The sequence below is a fragment of the Lissotriton vulgaris genome, chromosome 5, assembly GCF_964263255.1.
Source record: "Lissotriton vulgaris chromosome 5, aLisVul1.2, whole genome shotgun sequence".
NCBI classification, from domain to species: domain Eukaryota; kingdom Metazoa; phylum Chordata; class Amphibia; order Caudata; family Salamandridae; genus Lissotriton; species Lissotriton vulgaris.
The window spans coordinates 955817868-955836263 of record NC_141693.1 but is presented as its reverse complement, the minus strand read 5'-3'; positions in this window follow the sequence as shown (position 1 = coordinate 955836263).

Genomic DNA, 18396 nt, shown 5'->3' with positions numbered 1-18396 from the left:
TCAGCTCTAGAAAGAGAAGCCAGCGCGCTCCGGATGTTTTCCACTAAGGCCTTGCGTTGTGGCACACATAAAGGGGCAGATTAATGAGGCTGTTGCGCCTCTTTGCGCCGCAATCTCGTCACTTTATTTGCCGCAACTGCGGCGCAAACAATGTGCCCTATTTACAACGTGACGCATCTAGGAGATGCGTCTCGTTGTAAAGCACTGCGCCATAAGGAGGCGGTCCAGCGCAGGGGGGGGGGCGTTCCTGCGCAGGAACGCCTCCTGAAAGTGGCTGAGTGAAATCTATGAGATTTCACTCAGTCAATTTCAGGGCAATGCTGCGTCAAAACCCTGCGCCTGCTTGAAGCAGGCCTAGGTCTTGACGCAGCATTGTGCAGATGGTGTACCCCCGAGCCTTGCTGGAGCTGCGTCGTGCTTGCGACGCAACTCCAGCAATGCGCCACATTTCCGGCCCAGATGCGTCACGCATCTGTGCCGTTTTTGCACCATAATGAGCCGCATTATAAATGCGGCGCACCATGGGTGGCGGAGCTGTGGCGCACTGTGGCGCACGTTAACTGGCGCATCCCTGGGGATGCGCCAGTTAACATAAATCTGCCCCAAAGTACTTACGTATCATAACTACAGGCCGGCCGGATGGGAACCATCCATATTTGTTTTTCTTTTTGAGCTGAGGGGTTTCCTAAAACATATGAGCATCGGTGTGACAAGCTTATGAATATCTATAAATAGCAAAGAACGGATGTTCTTATCCATGCCAATATGTGCGTGCTAGACAGTTCTCCACTTTCTACATCAGCCTATGTTTTTTAAAAGCCAAAGGCATTATTGTGTGTATATGTGTCTTAATGATTACCTAGGAACTGCTCCATTTCATTGATCCATTCCTTCAATCTTCAATCATTCATTCATTCATCCATGTATTCACCAACGGTGTGTTCATTCATCAACTCATCACTTTATTATCTCAGTAATATAATAATTCACCCGTTTGCGTTTACTTTTCTTCATTAATTAATTCAGCCTTCCATTCATTTGTATTAATTGGGGTCACATATACCACCGTATTAAAGGCATGCAAGAGTTTGTGTTTAATTCACTTGAAAGGAAAAAGGGGACATATGGTGGAGTTCTCGAGAGTCCCAACATAGAGCCCACTTAGATCTGTAGAGTATCAAACTGTTCGATTTAGGTGTGATTTCCTTTTTAAAATATTGACACATTTAATCCACTCATAAATTTCCGTGCACTATAAACGATTTGATAATCATAAATGCAGGCAGTGGTTTGAATTGACCATATACGACCCGTGTTTACTTGGATGCCTTTTCAGGTTCTCTTTAAAAAAACGGATTTTTTTTCCTTTATTGTTGTGTATTGCTCTGAACCTTGCCTGCTTTGGATTATTTAACAGCAAATCTTACAGATGTCAGTTTTGTCTTGTTCTAAAGCAGCAGGGACAATAAGTTCCAGCTGACCTCAGTACAATGAATCTTGCAGGAGCACAATATGTATTTTATACTGCCAGTGAAAAGCCTACGTGTAATTGAGAAAGAGAGAGAAATGTCACTGTAGCTTTTTGTTGACATTGCACTATCGATGTCTATAAGGAACCCAGGACAAGGCAAACAGAGCTAGAAATAGCAGGATGTGCACATGAATAAACGTACAACCTGAAATTTTTTAAAAAATGTTAAATTGAGGGGGGCGTGGCTTGCGCGCCGCTGTAGCATGGCGTGTCGCGCTTGAGCTCCGGGGAGAGTTGGTCCCGTAGAGCGTTTCTTTCCGCTTCTTCGTGCCCTTTCGACCTGCAACCTCACTCACCAGCGGCGGAACATGCAGTGACCTTCACGACACTGTTTTTACCGCGTTCGCAGCCACCGAAGAGATGTTTCCTGCATTATCCCTCACAGGCGCTCGCATTCCTGAAGTGCGACCGCCATTTTGTCGCGCATGACGTTCCTGTCATCGGACTTCTGAGGCGCCGCCGCGGATACAAACTTGCGGTATTCAGCGCTCGGCTGAGGGTTTCTACACGCGACGGCTGAAATGGTAACATTTATGCTTTTCCTTTAATGTTACTTTCTTGCTTCTTGGCTGGTTTTTTGAGCTGCTCGCTTCTATTTTTTCTCTCGCATTCTTCATGGAGGTGTCCGCTTTATTTTATTGAGGAGATTTCCTGCGCAACTTTGCCCATACTTTACAGCTACTCTTCCTTTGCGTGTTTTGAACGTAAACTGCCACTGTTTGACACTGAGTCTACATATTTTGCGCACCTGTGGTGTTCCAGCCTATTCCAGTGTTTTCTCTTAGGCTCTTACTACGTCACCTGTCAGTATGAATCGCTCATTGAACAGCAAAGACTCCAAGGACCTGGGCGCATCCTTAAAAAGACTTAAGTCAGTCTCTCCGACGCCTGAATCTCCTCAGGCAGACAATGCTTCCACATTGGACACCATTTTGGCGCGCCTGAATGAAGTTCATGACATTGCGCAGTCAACAAAAACTAACACTGACTTATTGCAAGTTGAAGTATCTGCTATCCGAAATGACTTTAAAGCCCTTTCTCTTCGTGTGTCAGCGACAGAAACACGAATAAGTTCTGCAGAGGATGGGATGCAAAAGCAATCTAGGTCCCTCTCTCAACTGGAGCGTTCTATGGTGGCGTTGCGCAGAGACCTCACGGAGCAGGAAGACCGTAACAGGAGATCCAATCTTCGTATTTTTGGCCTGCCGGAGGATTCAGAGAAATCTTCCTCCTCTATGATTGAGTTCCTGTCTCATTGGATTCCGGATACACTCCAGCTATCTTTTCACAGAGATTTTGAGATTGAAAGAGCACACCGTGTTCCAACGTTTCGTTCCAAGGCAGCCACCCAGCCAAGAGCAATCATTTTTAAGCCCTTACGACATCAACACACTGAGCTGATTCTGTCTCATATGCGCAAGATTAAACAACTCATCTGGGAGGGTCATCGCATTTCCATTTCTCAGGACTTTGCCAGAGACACAGTCATAAGACGGAAAGGCTTCTTGAACCTTCGGAAACGTCTCACCGAGTTGGGCATTCCTTTTTCCTTTTCAGGTCCATCCAAGTTTCGCATCACTTATAAAGGACGTCCCAGGATCTTCGATGAACCGGCAGACTTGACAACGTTCTTAGACAACCAAGAGGAGATAGAGATGGAGATTCAAAGAGCAACGACACAGGCTCCGGGGGCCTCAGGGACCTGATTTGTTTATCTCTCTACTTGTGGTTGTGCTGTTTTTCAAGATGAATTCCTCTTCTTTCTTTCTAGTGGTGTTTACACGCTAATTTACTCCTCTGCTATTGTATGTTCTTTCTTTTCTTTCTCTTCTTCATACTACTCTTGATTCTCTTCTTACTTCTCAATTTCGTCCTCTGAGCCTCTTTTTCTGGTCTATCCTTTACATGGTACTTGCCTTGTTGTAGTTCTTGGGTACAGATTTCTTGGTTGTAATTAATATACTATTTCTTTTTTCGCTGGCACTTTTCTTTTTCTCATCTTCACCTTATGCTTGATATCGTTCTAGTTTGGCGGTGTAGAATTCTCCTTACGGGTTCTGCTCCTTTTCCTCTTCCATCTCTGTCTCTGCCTTGTCTCTACATGCTCCTCTCTGACACTTATCTTTTTTCCTTCTACGATTCCACTTTATAGTATAGTTATGTAATTGCTGTTATTATTGATATGTGATTTCGCTGCATATTCGTTACTATATTTAGAAATGTTACATATTGTTTAGGCTCTTTATTGCATAATTACGTTTCTTTTTGCATTTTTTATTCAATTGTTCTTCATTATATGATCTTGTTCATGTTATGATATTGCTAATCTACCCTGAAGTGTATTATTCCTCTTATAGCGTCTCAGCTCCTCATTTTCAAATGATATGTGTACTGAGTTCTGCTGTTTCTCATATTGTATTATTTATTTTCATGAGATTTTTTCTTTTCTAATATTGGGCTGTTTCTCCTTCCCAATTTTTGCTCTAATACGGGCCCCCTACTCGCCCTTTCCACGTTCTCCCTTGCATGATATGGGTCTCTTTTAGACCTCCCCCTCTGCCTCCTCTCTTTTTCTCTTCTTGTCTTTCTTCTCTTCTGCCCTTTCTTCTTTCCTGGTTTTCCCACATGGTCGCTCCCGTAACATCGATTTTGCTTAATAACTGGTCCACTGTTTGTGTGTACTCCGTTCTTTCTCTGTCTTCAATGCTGTCTCCGTTTGTATCCCCCTTTGTTCCATGCCAGGTTTAAATGTATTATCCCTTAATGTTAAGGGACTAAATCATCCAGTGAAACGATCTAAAATCCTGGATTACTGTAAGTCGCTCTCGGCAGACTTAGTCCTCTTTCAAGAATCTAAAATTACCAGTAGAGAAGCCTTATTTTTAAAGAAAGACTGGGTGTCGGATGTGTCTTGTTCTGATGCTTCTGGTAAACGCAATGGTGTGCTTGTGTTAGTTTCGAGGAATTCAGGATTATCAATCATTTCTTCTGAGCATGATTCTGAGGGTCGCTGGCTTCTATCTAAATTGTCAGATGGACAACATGACTTGTTTGTTATGAATATATATGCCCCGAATGTTGATAATCCAGCCTTTTGGAAATCCATTTCCAAAAAATTGCATGACACCCCTCATGCTGGCAATCTCATTGTTGGTGGAGATTTTAACTTACCAATGGATCCTTTATTGGATAGGAACTCTGCATTCCAGTTTCGTCCGCCTAAAGCACATAAACAGATGATTAACATGTGTTCCACTGCTCAATTGCATGATATTTGGCGTCTCCATAATCCCACTGGCAGTGACTTTTCTTTCTTTTCTTCCCCTCATTCCTCATTCTCTCGTATTGATTATCTCCTGGTTCACTCCTCTCTTGTCTCTGCTTCTGCCTCTCCGCTGATTCATCCCATTGTCATTTCTGATCATGCCGCGGTCACTTTTACGCTTACGTCCTTTGCGCCGAAACCGCGTGGTCGTTCCTGGAGACTTAATACGGAAGTGTTACATGACTCTGCCCAGGTAGATAAATTCTCCACGGAAATAAACACTTTTTTCCGTGAAAATGAGGACTCTGTATCTTCTCCAATAACTTTATGGGACTCTTTTAAGTGTACTTTTCGGGGCCAAGTTATAGCGTGCATGTCCAAACGTAACTTGGCGATTAAGGGGGAACTTACTGACTTATCCTCTACCATCAAAACTCTGGAGGCCTCCTTTAGACATACCAAAGATCCGACTATTCTACAACAAATTAAGCTCCTAAAATACAAATATAACACTATTGTCACTAAAAGAGCTCATATTGGTTTCCAGGCGCAAAAGTCCAAGAAGTTACTTTTAAAGAATCGCGCTGGGAAACTCTTGGCTGCCACATTAAAATTCCAAGATTCTTCCTATAAGTCCTCCCAGATCTCTTCTATCAAAGATCACACTGGTTCTACTAAATTCCAAACTGAGGAAATTCTTGAAGTCTTTCGCGATTTCTATAACAAATTATACACCCCCTCTAACCAGGCTTCTTTTGACAAGTGCCAAGACTTTTTAAAATCAATTCCGATTCAATCAATCTCAGAAGGAGATCGATCTACTTTGAATGCTCCTATCTCACCGGAGGAAATAGCGGCTGCTATCAAGGCCACCCGCTCGGGGAAAGCTCCTGGTCCAGACGGATACCCGATCTTATTTTATAAAACCTTTCTTCCGCTACTTGTTCCTAAGCTACAAGCTGTCTTTGACACCTTTGTTCGGAATGGTTCTGTTTCTGGTACAGCTGCCGATGCCACGATAGTAGTGATCCCGAAAGAAGGTAAGGATCATTCAGATCCTAAGAACTTCCGCCCTATTTCGCTTCTTAATATGGAAGCGAAGATCTTTGCTAAAATCTTGGCTAAACGTCTAGAATCTTTTATTCCTAATTTAGTCCATCCCTCCCAAACTGGATTTGTTAAGGGTAGACTGGCAAGAGACAATATCCGCACTTTCTGTCATATTATTGGAGCGGCTAAGCGATCCCAACTACCTGCCGCGGCCTTGGCCCTCGATGCGGAAAAGGCCTTCGATAAGGTCTCTTGGCCTTTCCTTCGAGCTGTCTTATGTGCACATAACCTCGGAGACTCTTTTATTAACATGGTAATGTCTTTATACTCCCAACCTAAAGCTAATATTAGGGTTAATGGTGCTACATCCTCTTCCTTTAATCTCTGCCAGGGTACGAGGCAAGGATGTCCCTTATCCCCTCTCTTGTTTTTGTTATCTATTGATCCTCTCCTTCGGCTGATTGATTTGCATCCTGATATCAAAGGATTTTCTTTTGGTACTCATTGTCTTAAAACCGCTGCCTACGCTGACGATGTTCTCATCTTCTCTGACGATATAGCGTTGGCCATCCCTGCTATCTCTGATACCATTTCTTTGTTCTCTAAAGTATCCGGATACACTCTAAACAGAGATAAGACAGAAATGTTCCCTTTAAATGCCTACTGTTTTCCTGCTCATATGGGTTCGGCTGGCTTTAAGTGGCAATCTACCCATCTCAAATATCTAGGCATCTATTTCTGTTCCACGCTACATACCACGGTTGCCTACAATGAATCTCAAACTCTTACTAAGGTTCGTCGTCTTCTGGATACATGGTCTCCGAAACATATTTCGTGGTGGGGTCGACTACAAACCTTAAAAATGATGATCACGCCGATTATTAATTTTGTCTCATCTATGATTCCGATGAAATTATCCGACTCTTTTTTTCGGGAAATCGATGGTATCACCGCCAAATTTCTTTGGAATGGCAAACGCGCTCGATTAGCATATAAATATTTACGTAGACCCTGTGATATGGGAGGTTGTAATTTCCCAGACTGGGAAAAATACCAGACGGCTTTCTTGGCCTCCCAGGGGGCCTTATGGTTTTCTCCCCCATCCCATCATATTCCTTTATGGCTACTCATAGAACAGGACTTAGTTGCACCTCTACCACTTGCCTCTCTCTGTACTACTTCCACTTTGCACATTCTGTTTTCCCGCTCTATAATTATTGATACAATTACCGCAATTAAGAAAGTGGACAGGAAGCTAGCATTTCCTCTGCACAAAACTAGATGGTCTTCCATTTGGCGTAATTCCAAAATCAAAATTAATATCACTCCCACCCTCATGTCATATTGGGCTACGAAAGGTGTCTCTCTTGTACAACATCTGTATAGTGACTCTGGGGAACCCCTACCTTTTTCTACCCTAGCGCTCAAACACTCTCTAACTAATCTAGACTTCTATACCTTTCTTAAAATCAAGGTTGCCATCTCAAAAACTCGTCTTCACCCCTCCTCCCCTACCATTTCGCTATTTTGTATTTGGCTCAAAGCTGGTCATGTTGCCTCCCACATATATAAGTTTCTATCTTCTACTTCGCTTCCTGACCAGACAGTTGCACAACAAAAATGGATGCGTCATTTCGATCACAATATCACGGATCATTTATCATCTGAAGCTTGGCAATCCATCAACAAATTTGCGCTTCGTAACAAAATAGCTCCTTCCCTAATACAGTCCAAGTTTTTCTCGATTAACTTACTCCACTGGACACCTGTACGTCTTCATTCTCTCAACCTTAAAGAAGATGATCTCTGTTGGAGTTGTGGCATGGAGGCGGGGGATTTCCCTCATATGTTCTATAATTGTTCCTTACTTAAACCTTTCTGGGCCCTTATTCAGCAACATTTATCTCTTATTTTTGACATTCAGCTCCAGCTCTCTTTCCCTCTAGTCCTATTAGGTCCCTGGGCTGCCCCTACGCCCCTTCCCCTTGATTTGTTACAATTACAGCTGTTAGATCTTCTTTTATCTATTGCGGTCAAGGTTATCCTTATGGATTGGAAATCTTTCTCGTCAGTCTCTTACCATACGTGGTGGGCATGGGTTTCCTTCTTACGTAGTGCTCACACCTCAGTAGATCTAGCACACCTATCGCCCTCCATTTCGAGTGGGGTTTGGGAATCCCTGGATAAATACATGGAACTCTCCTCGCAAGGTGTAGTCCCTCGTTTTCCTGTTGGTTTGTCTACGTAATGTTTGGTCTGCTAATTACGTTGCATTGGGCTATTCATGTGGGATTCCTTCTCTCTTTCTCCCTCTTTCCTGTCCTCTCGTCCCGCCTCTTTCTTTCTACTGCTATTTTTTCCTTTCTTTACTTCCTTCCTCCTTTTGCTCTTGTTTCTTCCCCTGCCCCTACCCTCATCTCAGTGGCTGATATGTTCCATGTTCTACACGATATACCCATTATTGACTTATATTGGTAACTCCGCATTGATTCCCCTCTTTCTAATTTTATTTACATATAATTGAGTTGCTGATCGAATGATATCCATGTTTGTTTTTTCACGTTCTACTCATATTGGAATGTATCACCTCTTTGTATTTTGACTGCTATTATTTGGATCCTTATTTCTTTTAATAAAATCTTGTTGAACTAAAAAAAAAAAAAAAAAAATGTTAAATTGCAAGGCCAAGTCCATTTCACAACGGTGAATTCAAATAATGGAATGTGTCACAAGGGAAAGGTAGACCGTCTGTTTTTTGTATGCAATATTTAAAGAAAAAGGGGAATCAGTATTAGTTACTGCTACCAAGTTCAACAATCTCTCCTGAAATATTATGCCGGTGTTATTTTGTGTTTTATTTCTTTTGGTCAAGATGCCTGCAAGTAAATGTCCTTACATGCGAACACTCACACATGAACAGTTTATGATACTTTTGTCCACACATACATACATAAGAACTCAAACACCCACACACATGCACACAAAAATAACATCCATACTAACAGACCTTGCTCCACGCCCTACAACACTACAAAAACACACATGGATTGGTGCACACGTCTGTACACACACACACAAACACACACATTTCCTATACAGGCACAGAAACACTTATACAAAATACGCACACACACCATCACAAAAACACACACGCCATCACAAATGCATGTACTCATGCACATACGGAATTACATGTGCACATTCACATGCAGGAAGATACCGCTCCATATCATACATGCCCACAACACCCAGGCACACACACTAAGAACAGTGCACGTGTTCACATGTAAATTTAGGAATCTATGTATGAATGTGGTATTAATATAGCATACATCCTGCTGAAAGTACAAAATACTGTAATTTTCGAAATAATTTAAATAAAAAAATCACAGGTTTTGTAAAGAGTTGTTTATTATCTAATTTTACCTTCTAGCGCTCTGTTAGCATGTGCATAGACACTGTGCATAGACATAATGATGGAAATGAAAGTGCAACTTCACCATACAGCTGAAAAACTGTGCTCACTTGCTATTCACAAACGCACTGTTTATACGCCTTTGGAAAGCAAAGAGAGAGAGAGACTGCCTCCACTCCCAGACGGAAGGTGCATCTGGGTGTAGAAAATGCCACTTTTGCTCATAAAATAATCCACAAAAGGGTCACGTAAACGATTTTGTGGGGAGAGAAAAAGAAAGGAGCGCGAACGGGCCCGTTCCCCTAAAACCAAAGGTGTGTCAGAAAATAAATGGAATCCTCAAGCACACGTCTGCAGTGACAGCTCATCACCATCTTAACTGCATGACAGAGCCTGGGGCAACTCCAGATTCATCAACACAGCTGCTTGTAGAGCTTACCAAGGAGCCAGACGCCACTGCTGGAAACATATTTTCTATGGTTGGGCATATGGGTTCTGCAATTGACCACAGGAGAAAAAAAAAGGTAATTGAGCATTCTCCGGGGGCTCGTGATATTCGGTTAACCCTTCCATCCCCTAGCCAAGGCCCTTTGCATGAATTCAGATGCTCGGATGACTATTCGCTTAAGAACAGGTGTTGAATGGTAATGTGTTCGAGAGTTATGGTCCTATTAGCATCCTCATCTTTTAAATCAGTGTTTATTAAATGGCAAATGTACTTTAGCCCTTTACCAAAAGTATGCAACGCACAAGTACAAAACAGCGTAATAATTCGCAGTGGAGAAAAAAAAAACGACTTAATTAAAGCATAGCAACGAATGAGCAGATGGGAAGCATTCAACAAAGGTACTTCCGTGCAATATATTTGGAGGTTAAGAAGTGTGCTGATGATACAGGAATGATACTGGAGTAACGCAAAAGAAGCCTGATTCAGGGATACAGCTTTGCTGAGTGCGACTAAAAAGAGGAAAATAAGGCACGTGGGAACAAAGAAAGAAAGGTGCATGCCCATGAAGTGAAACAGCGCAAAACAAAGAGCCAGGAAGGGAAGGCAGCAGTCAACCGAACATCATAGCTAATCCACGCACGGTTCTAAGTTTTGGGATGGTAGCTCACATCTAGAACCTGTATATCAAGGCCCAGTGGAATAGGAAACAGTTCAACCAAACTAGACTATTGATGGCACAAAAATGGTATGAACTAACAAGCAGTGGCATTGTCAATAGATAAATCGATGGCGGCCAACCTTTTGGGTTTAGCAATGCTTGTTTTGTATTATCATGGTTTTTTCAAACAATGGGGCCTATTACGATGTCCGTCTTAACCCTTTCGATGCTCATGACGAGCTCAGCTCGTCATGATGCACGGTAGAGCTGTGCTGATGACGAGCTGAGCTTGTCATGAAATGATGGACATGACGAAAAGTCAGCATAGGAGGGAAAAACACCTAGCAGCCAAGGTGTTAAGGCCACTGACTGCACGTCTGAGACCTTATAACTGACTTCGTTGGTTTCAATTCAGACCAGCCGATTTTGATTCGGCCGGTTGGAATCGAAACCGGATGGTTATTCCAGATGGCTTCCGACGGGCTCAAGGAGACTGTTGGCCAGTCGGGAAAGGCCTGTAATATAATGAACAGAGGTTTAGGACGTCCGGATTATGATGCACGGTTTCCTGCAGGGTTTCGATGCCTGCCTTTCTGACATGGTAAACCTGTCGGAAAGCGTATTTTGGGGGACACTAGCAGGGTCCCATTTCCTTTGCGGCCTCAGGTTGGTGGCAGTTAATGCCTGCACGACATGGCAGGTACCTTGAGGTGCCATCCATGGGGTGCAGGGATTAACAGCCCCCTCACATTTCCCTATGGGAGCATGTACTACAGGCAGTTTCGGGTCATAACACATGCTTCCATAGGGAAATGTCAGAATGGGACATCATAATGAGGTCCAGTTTCCAAGACTGTGTCCGCCCGACATCGTAATAGGCCCCATTGTTATTTTTTCAGGAAGGCTGTCAGACCCTCATCAATCTAAAAAAACATAGTGGCCAAAGCCAAAAATATTCTTGGTCTGAAAAAAAGCACACACTAACATAGAAGTCCCTATCATTAAAGGGAACTACTTCGTGTGCAGATGTGCTCCTTGTGAAAGAGCAAAAGGCCATCACTCACAGTGAAGTAAGCCAGTGTCTGAAGAGGGATGACCCATGTAACCACTGCACTAGGCTTTAATGTGAATGACACAATGGCAGACCAATGAACGAAAAAGGGTGGCTGAAAGCTCCTGAAAGTATACTTTTTAAGATTCAAGAACAGGTTTATTGAAGAAAGCCATGTGGACACAAATACTTTGTACAATTAAAACATCAAAAATTACACATATAAAGATATGAATATTACATTTGTTATTTGAAAACTATATATAAAATGCATTTAAGAAATATAAAGATCTGTATTTTGGAATTCTTAATGTAAGAAGGAGTGAGAGGAAAACTAAATATATTAAGAATATACAATCAAATAAAAATTATAAAGATAACATGCTAAACAGTATCATTGATAACATAAGGGAAGTCAGGGAGGCTGAGCTACTTCTTGTAGTAAGGGAATGGGAGCAAATAATTTTTTTTGCACAAACATCCAAAAATTGTGTGACAGGAGACCATAGTTGTAGGCGATTTTCAGCCAGAGATATAGGATAAACAAGGGTTGTGTCTAATCTATCATTATGGCAGACAGCATACCACCAAGTTAAATATGATCATTTAGTTGTGTCCTTCCAAATCTTTGTCATCTGCTGGAAGGCATCAGCTAGCAATAAGTCTATGACTTGTATTTGAGATTTTTTCATATTCCAATCATAGGACAAGCTCCCTAAAAAAATGTTGATGGGGGGGAAAGGGAGCTGTGGTATGAAAGATAATGTTCATTTGAGTCCACACCTGTTTCCAAAATTTAAGTACATATGGACATGTAAATAGCAGGAGTTTTAAATCAGCGTGTTTACGATAGCACGTCTAGCAAGTGCTAGGAATTTCAGTAGGCATGGGCGGATTTTGCGGATTCGCAATCCGCAAATTTGCGGATTTGCGAATTTGTGGATTGCGAAAATCCGCAAAATCCGCGAATTCTCGAGGATTTTGCAGATTTTTTTTTGTGTTTGCACAGGTTTCTGCAAGTTCGCGAGGGTTTCGTACAATTTCGCAAATTGCGAACTTACTTGTCGGGTCGCCAGTTTTGCGAACTTGTTGTTTCTACGTGCCCAGCCTGTTTGCAAGCCTTTCTTCATCAATGCCACCCTCTGTCACCACTGGCACTCTCTTTGTTCACCCATGCCACCCTCTGGCTCACCCATGTCACCCTCTGTGTCATCACAGCACCCTCTGGTTCACCAGTGTACATTATTGGGGGAAAGCAAAGCACTGCCATCCTCTGTCAACACTGGCACTCTGACACAGGAACAGGAAGTTGGAGACTGGGCCACTTCCTTCACCCCTCCCCAATTGTAATTTTTTTAATTTCGCGAGTGCGAGATTGTTGATGCCCGCGCCGCGGGCCGCGAGCAGTGCGAACACAAGCAAAAAATCCGCAGCGCGCGGATTTGCGGATTTTCGGTAAATCGCGAGAGTTCGCGGATTGTGGATTTACCGAAAATCCGCAAAATCCGCGAGCGGAACGGATTTTACGCCCATGCCTCAATTTCAGCATGTATTTTGTGTAAGTGTGTGGATGTGAGGAGAAGTCTATTATAAATGAAAAATAGAGATTGTGTGGTGTTGGCGACTCTAGAAGATTACCTGATTTTGGTCCATAACTTATTCCATAAGGAAATGGGCCAAACTGTCAAAGTCAGTTTCCCAAGAGAGTACTGTTTTGGTTTTATTCCTGTTGATGGGAGGATGTGTTAAGTGAGAGTAAATACTGGAGGTTTTGGTATTTAAATTGAGAAAATTATATCATGCAGAGTCAGTCAGGGAAGATGAAGGAGCTACAGATTGAAAATGAGTATAGGCTTCCAGTATTGCGGATCGAAAAAACTGAAAATTTGTGTTAAAATGAGATAGATACTTGAAAAAGAGAGCACATCTTTGAAAATGTGACAAGTGTGCCATCATCAAATAGCTGATGCACCCAAATTAAACCTTTATTTCTCCACGTTTTCCGGTAAAGGAGCTTGCTGTTGACAAGTATAAATGTTTTGTGCTGATTGTGGAGGCAAAGAAAGTGTCAAGATCATGTGACGTAGAAGGGAGAAGAGTGTCAAATCTCTTACAGGAGAATTTAAGCACTGATGTGGAAGCGTTTTGTGGTTTGCGAGAGAAGGAGAGGTATTCATGAAAAGACAAAGGTGGTATCAATGAGGCCTCAAGATCAACCCATAGTGGGGAATCTACAGATGGATTACACACCCATTTTGACAGCTGCTTCAATTGAAAAGCTTTATGATATATAGAAAAACCAGGAAAGTTTACTCCGCCTTCTGATTTTGGGCGTGTCAGTTTTTGCAATGACATTCTTGATTTTTTGTTTTTCCATAAAATTAAAAGGACGATTGAATTAATTTTATGAAAAAACTTAACTGGTATGGATGTTGATATATTGGATATAAGATAAAGTATGATAGGGGTAAGCATCATTTTAATGGTGTCTAGGCGGTCCCACCAAGGTAGATAAAGGGGGTGCCATTTTTTAGAAAGTGTTTTATATTTATCTAGGCACTTATCAAAGTTTAGGGAAATGGAAGTCTTAATCGAAGGAGAACACCATAAACTCAAGCATTTAATGTGCTGAGTATTCCATGTGAACTTAGAAGATGTAAAATCATCTTTAAATGTATATTTAGTTAAAGGTCGGAATTCACATTTTTCGTTATTTAATTGATAACCAGATACCAACTTATAGGAATCAACTTCTTCAATAAAAGCTGGAAGTTAGGACTGTGGTTGAGAGAGGAACAGTAGTATATCATCTGCATATGCTGCTAATTTAATTTGTTGACATTTAGACACACACCCTGTTATGAAATTATTTTGTCGAATTCTAGACAAAAAAGGATCTAGTACTAAATTAAAAAGAAAAAGAGATAAAGGACAGCTTTGACGTACTGCTCTATTTAGGGTAAAATAGGGGGAAGTGAGACCGTTATCAAAAATGGCAGCTTTGGGTTCAGAATAAAGTAAAGCAATTACAGACATAACTTTTGGGCCAAATCCACACCATTTAAGAGTGTGAAATAGAAAAGGCCAGTATACTCTATCAAAAGCTTTTTCTGCATCGAAGGCAATCACTGCTAGAGGATCTGAATAATGTGAAGTCTTTGATAAAATATCGAAAACCAAGCATGTGTAATATTACGTCCTTTGGCAAAACCTGACTGCTCTTTACCAAGTATCAGAGGAAGATGTGATTCTAGTTCAAGGGCTAATGCTTTTGAAAAAATTGTATAATCTACATTGACTAGGGATATGGGCGTGCAGTTTTTGCAGTAGAGTGGATCTTTACCTTCTTTTGTTATGAGACATATTAAGGCCTCTCAGAACGAACCCAAAGATTTACTTGATGTAATGAAAGAAGAAATAAAAGTATGTAGATTAGGGGTGGGCATAATTTGCGTAATCGCATTACGCAAATCTCCACGAAACGGTAAAAAATCTCCGCAAACACGCAGAAAATCCGCGAACACGCGGAATTGCTTGTTCGCGATGCTATTTTACTTTTCCCAATCCCTGTTTGCGTGCTCGGGGGGAAATATGTCGTAACGCGTATTTTGAGAACGCGAACAAGCAAAAAATTTCGCAAAGTCTCAGAAGGCAGACTTTTGGGCAATTTCACGTTCTCCACGAAACGCGAAATTACCCAAATTCCGCGAACGGAATTTACCGCCCAGGCCTAATGTAGATGTGGAAGTAGTTTCTGGGCAAAATGTAAATAAAATTCAACCGTAAAAACATCAGGGCCTGGAGCTTTATCTTTTTGTAGGGTCTTCAATGCATTTAGTATTTCCTTTTGCAAAATAATCTGAGGGTATGTTCTCTGGTGTGTATAAAAACATATAAAACTGTACAAATATGTGTAAGATTTCAGAATTTTAAGTCTTGGTACCTGGTTTTCATCTATGATGGATTCAATTAGAAGCCTATTTTCCTTAATCTTGAGGTAGTTGGCTAACATTTTCCCAGATTTAATCTGGCCTCCATAAAACCTCGCACCTATTTTTAGTAAATATAAGGAAGCGTTTTCGGGAGAGATTTTATTGAAATTAATTTTAGTTTTTCTTAAGACCTGATAAACAGTCCTTTGACTTAGAGGTGTAAAATGAGTGTTCAATTTTTTAAATTTTAGTGAGATGTTCATTATTCAGAGATCGAGAAATTTTACTTTTGCTGGGACATATCTGATAATAAAGTCATATGCTGTGGCTTTAAAAGCATCCCAAATTGTATGAAAAGGAAGTTTATCTGATATTTTTCAAAAATACTCATTGGAAAAGGAGACAAAAGAGGCATTGAAATTGGAATTTAAAAGTAACAAATTATTAAAATGCCATAATTTATATAATGCAGGTGGTTGTAAAATATCCAATTGGATCAAAGCCAGAGCGTGATCAGGGATAAGTATGGGGCCTATGTCAGCTGAGCAAAGGGATTGGGAAATATTGTGTGAAATGAAGAAATTATCAATTCTAGATTGAGTTTGGTGTGGCGGGAAGAAAAGGGTATATTCCCGTGATGAGGGGTTACAAATTCTCCAAGCGTCGATTAGGCTCTTCTGTTTTATAGTATGTAAAAATATTTTGTATGATTTGTTTCAAGTAAAATGAGTCTTAGAGTTCTGATATATGGAAGGATCAACTACTTGATTGCAGTCGCCCGTGAAGATAAAACTCTCTGAAGGAAATTTCACAAGCAATTGAGAGATTTGAGACCAAAAAGGAGCATAACCATTAGTAGGAGCATATATGTTTAATCTAAAGAGTGGAGTCTTTCCTATCATTAAATTAGTGCAAAGCCATCTGCCTTCACAATCCGATTCCTTAGAAATAAGTTTAACATTCAAAGCTTTATGACATGATGTTATAAACCAATTCCCTTTACCATCCCCAGGTGAGAAGAAAATATCACCCACCCAATTCTTCTTGAGCTTCAAAGATTTGTTTTCCGTTAGGTGTGACTCCTGTAATAAGGCTATGTTAACATCTAATTTAGATGGATATGACAAAACTTTCTGTCTCTTAATGGGGGTATTTAAGCCTTTGACATTCCATGTAACAATTTTCAAAGATAAAAGCTAATAAAACACAATGAGAATTTATCTAAACCAGTAGTAAAATTTATAGTATCAAATACAAAACTTGCAATAAGTACGAAAGTAATACTAATGGAAATTGCTGAATAAGAAGAAAAGAAGAAAAAAGAGCAAGAGGAGAGTTGATATAAAGAAATATTCTGTGTAAAAGATTTAAGGACAGAAAACAAAATAGTCATAGAAAAAACAAAGTTTACTCTTAGAGAAACTGAGAGAAAAAAGACTGTACCTACATAAAGTCCGAAACATATAAGAGGTGGGGGGATGAGGCCACATGGAATGATGACACGTCCCGACTCCATGAGGGGAGTCAGGGAAGACTTCAGGACAGACAACAAGCAACACGCAAAACAGAATCAAACAATACGAAGATGGAACCTAAAAAGAGAAAAAATAATTAAAAACATCTAAATATTTGACTAAATTAGAACATATTCTAAAATCTTAAATCCAAATTAACATTTATATTAGAGAACTTGAAATTTCAGAAAAAATCATATTAATTATTTAGAGCGAACAATAGATGTGTCCATAGATTCTGTACTGCACGAATTGAGGAACCTTTTTTGCCTAGCTGGGTCTTTATAAGTAGTAGTTTTGTTATTGAAAGTTACTTTGATTAGGCAAGGATGGAATAGGCCAAACCTTGCTCCAATTGATCGAAGAGCCGGTCTCAAGGCGAGGAATTCTCTGCATCTGTCCGCTGTGGATTTTTTAATCTTGTGAAAAGAAGAGATGATTGCCAGATGAAGTAATTCGTTTTGCGGATCTGACTGCTGATAATACCTTGAGTAAATTGGTATATTCAAGAAAATACAATATAACTCCTCTTGGTTTCCTCATGCTGGAATATGCAGCAAGCGGGGGGCCCAATCTATGAGCACACTGCATGTTCAGAGTAAAGCATTCTGGTAAATTCACAACTGTTGTTCGAAATGATTTGAAGAAATTGAGAGGATCAGACCTCCTCCGAGACCTCCGGTAGACCATATATTCAAAGGTCATTTCTCCTACTCCCATTTCCAAGGTTTTCAATCTAACTCTGCAGAGATGTGACTTGGACCTGAAGAGCTTCTACTTTAAAAGAGGATGAGTTTAGAGACGCCACGCTGTGTTCGACTATGGTAATTTTCTCCTCCATCTTTGTCCATCCATCTGTAAGGACTTGTAGTTTGGAGTTTGTCCCTTCCACGAAGGGACAGAGAGCACGGATCTCTTTTAAGAGAAGGTCCATATAGACAGTCGAAATCTGTTTTGGTGGAGAAGGAGGATCTTTTTTCAATCATTTGGTGGACACTTTATTAGCTGTGGAAGAAGTATTAGTGATGGATGAAGAAACACTTTTAAGTGATGAATAACAACAAAACCCCTGCACTGGATAAACAACAATAATGTCTGGGTGACTTCGAGTTTCAGTAGCATAAGTCAAACGTGCACATCGAAAATTTTCAAAGTCAATAGACTGCAAAGTGCTGAAAAAGGAATTTCAATAAAGTAAAGTTCTTGGTATAAAACACCGGTTTATTGTTCCTCTTGTAGTGGCCACTACAAGAGGAACAATAAACCGGTGTTTTATACCAAGAACTTTACTTTATTGAAATTCCTTTTTCAGCACTTTGCAGTCTATTGACTTTGAAAATTTTCGATGTGCACGTTTGACTTATGCTACTGAAACTCGAAGTCACCCAGACATTATTGTTGTTTATCCAGTGCAGGGGTTTTGTTGTTATTGTGCAATTTGTGTGGATTTTCGTGATCCAACCTTGAGCGGTTACGAGGGATTACCGCCCGCCCTTTTGCCTGGATTTGGATACTCCATAGCAGTATAATAC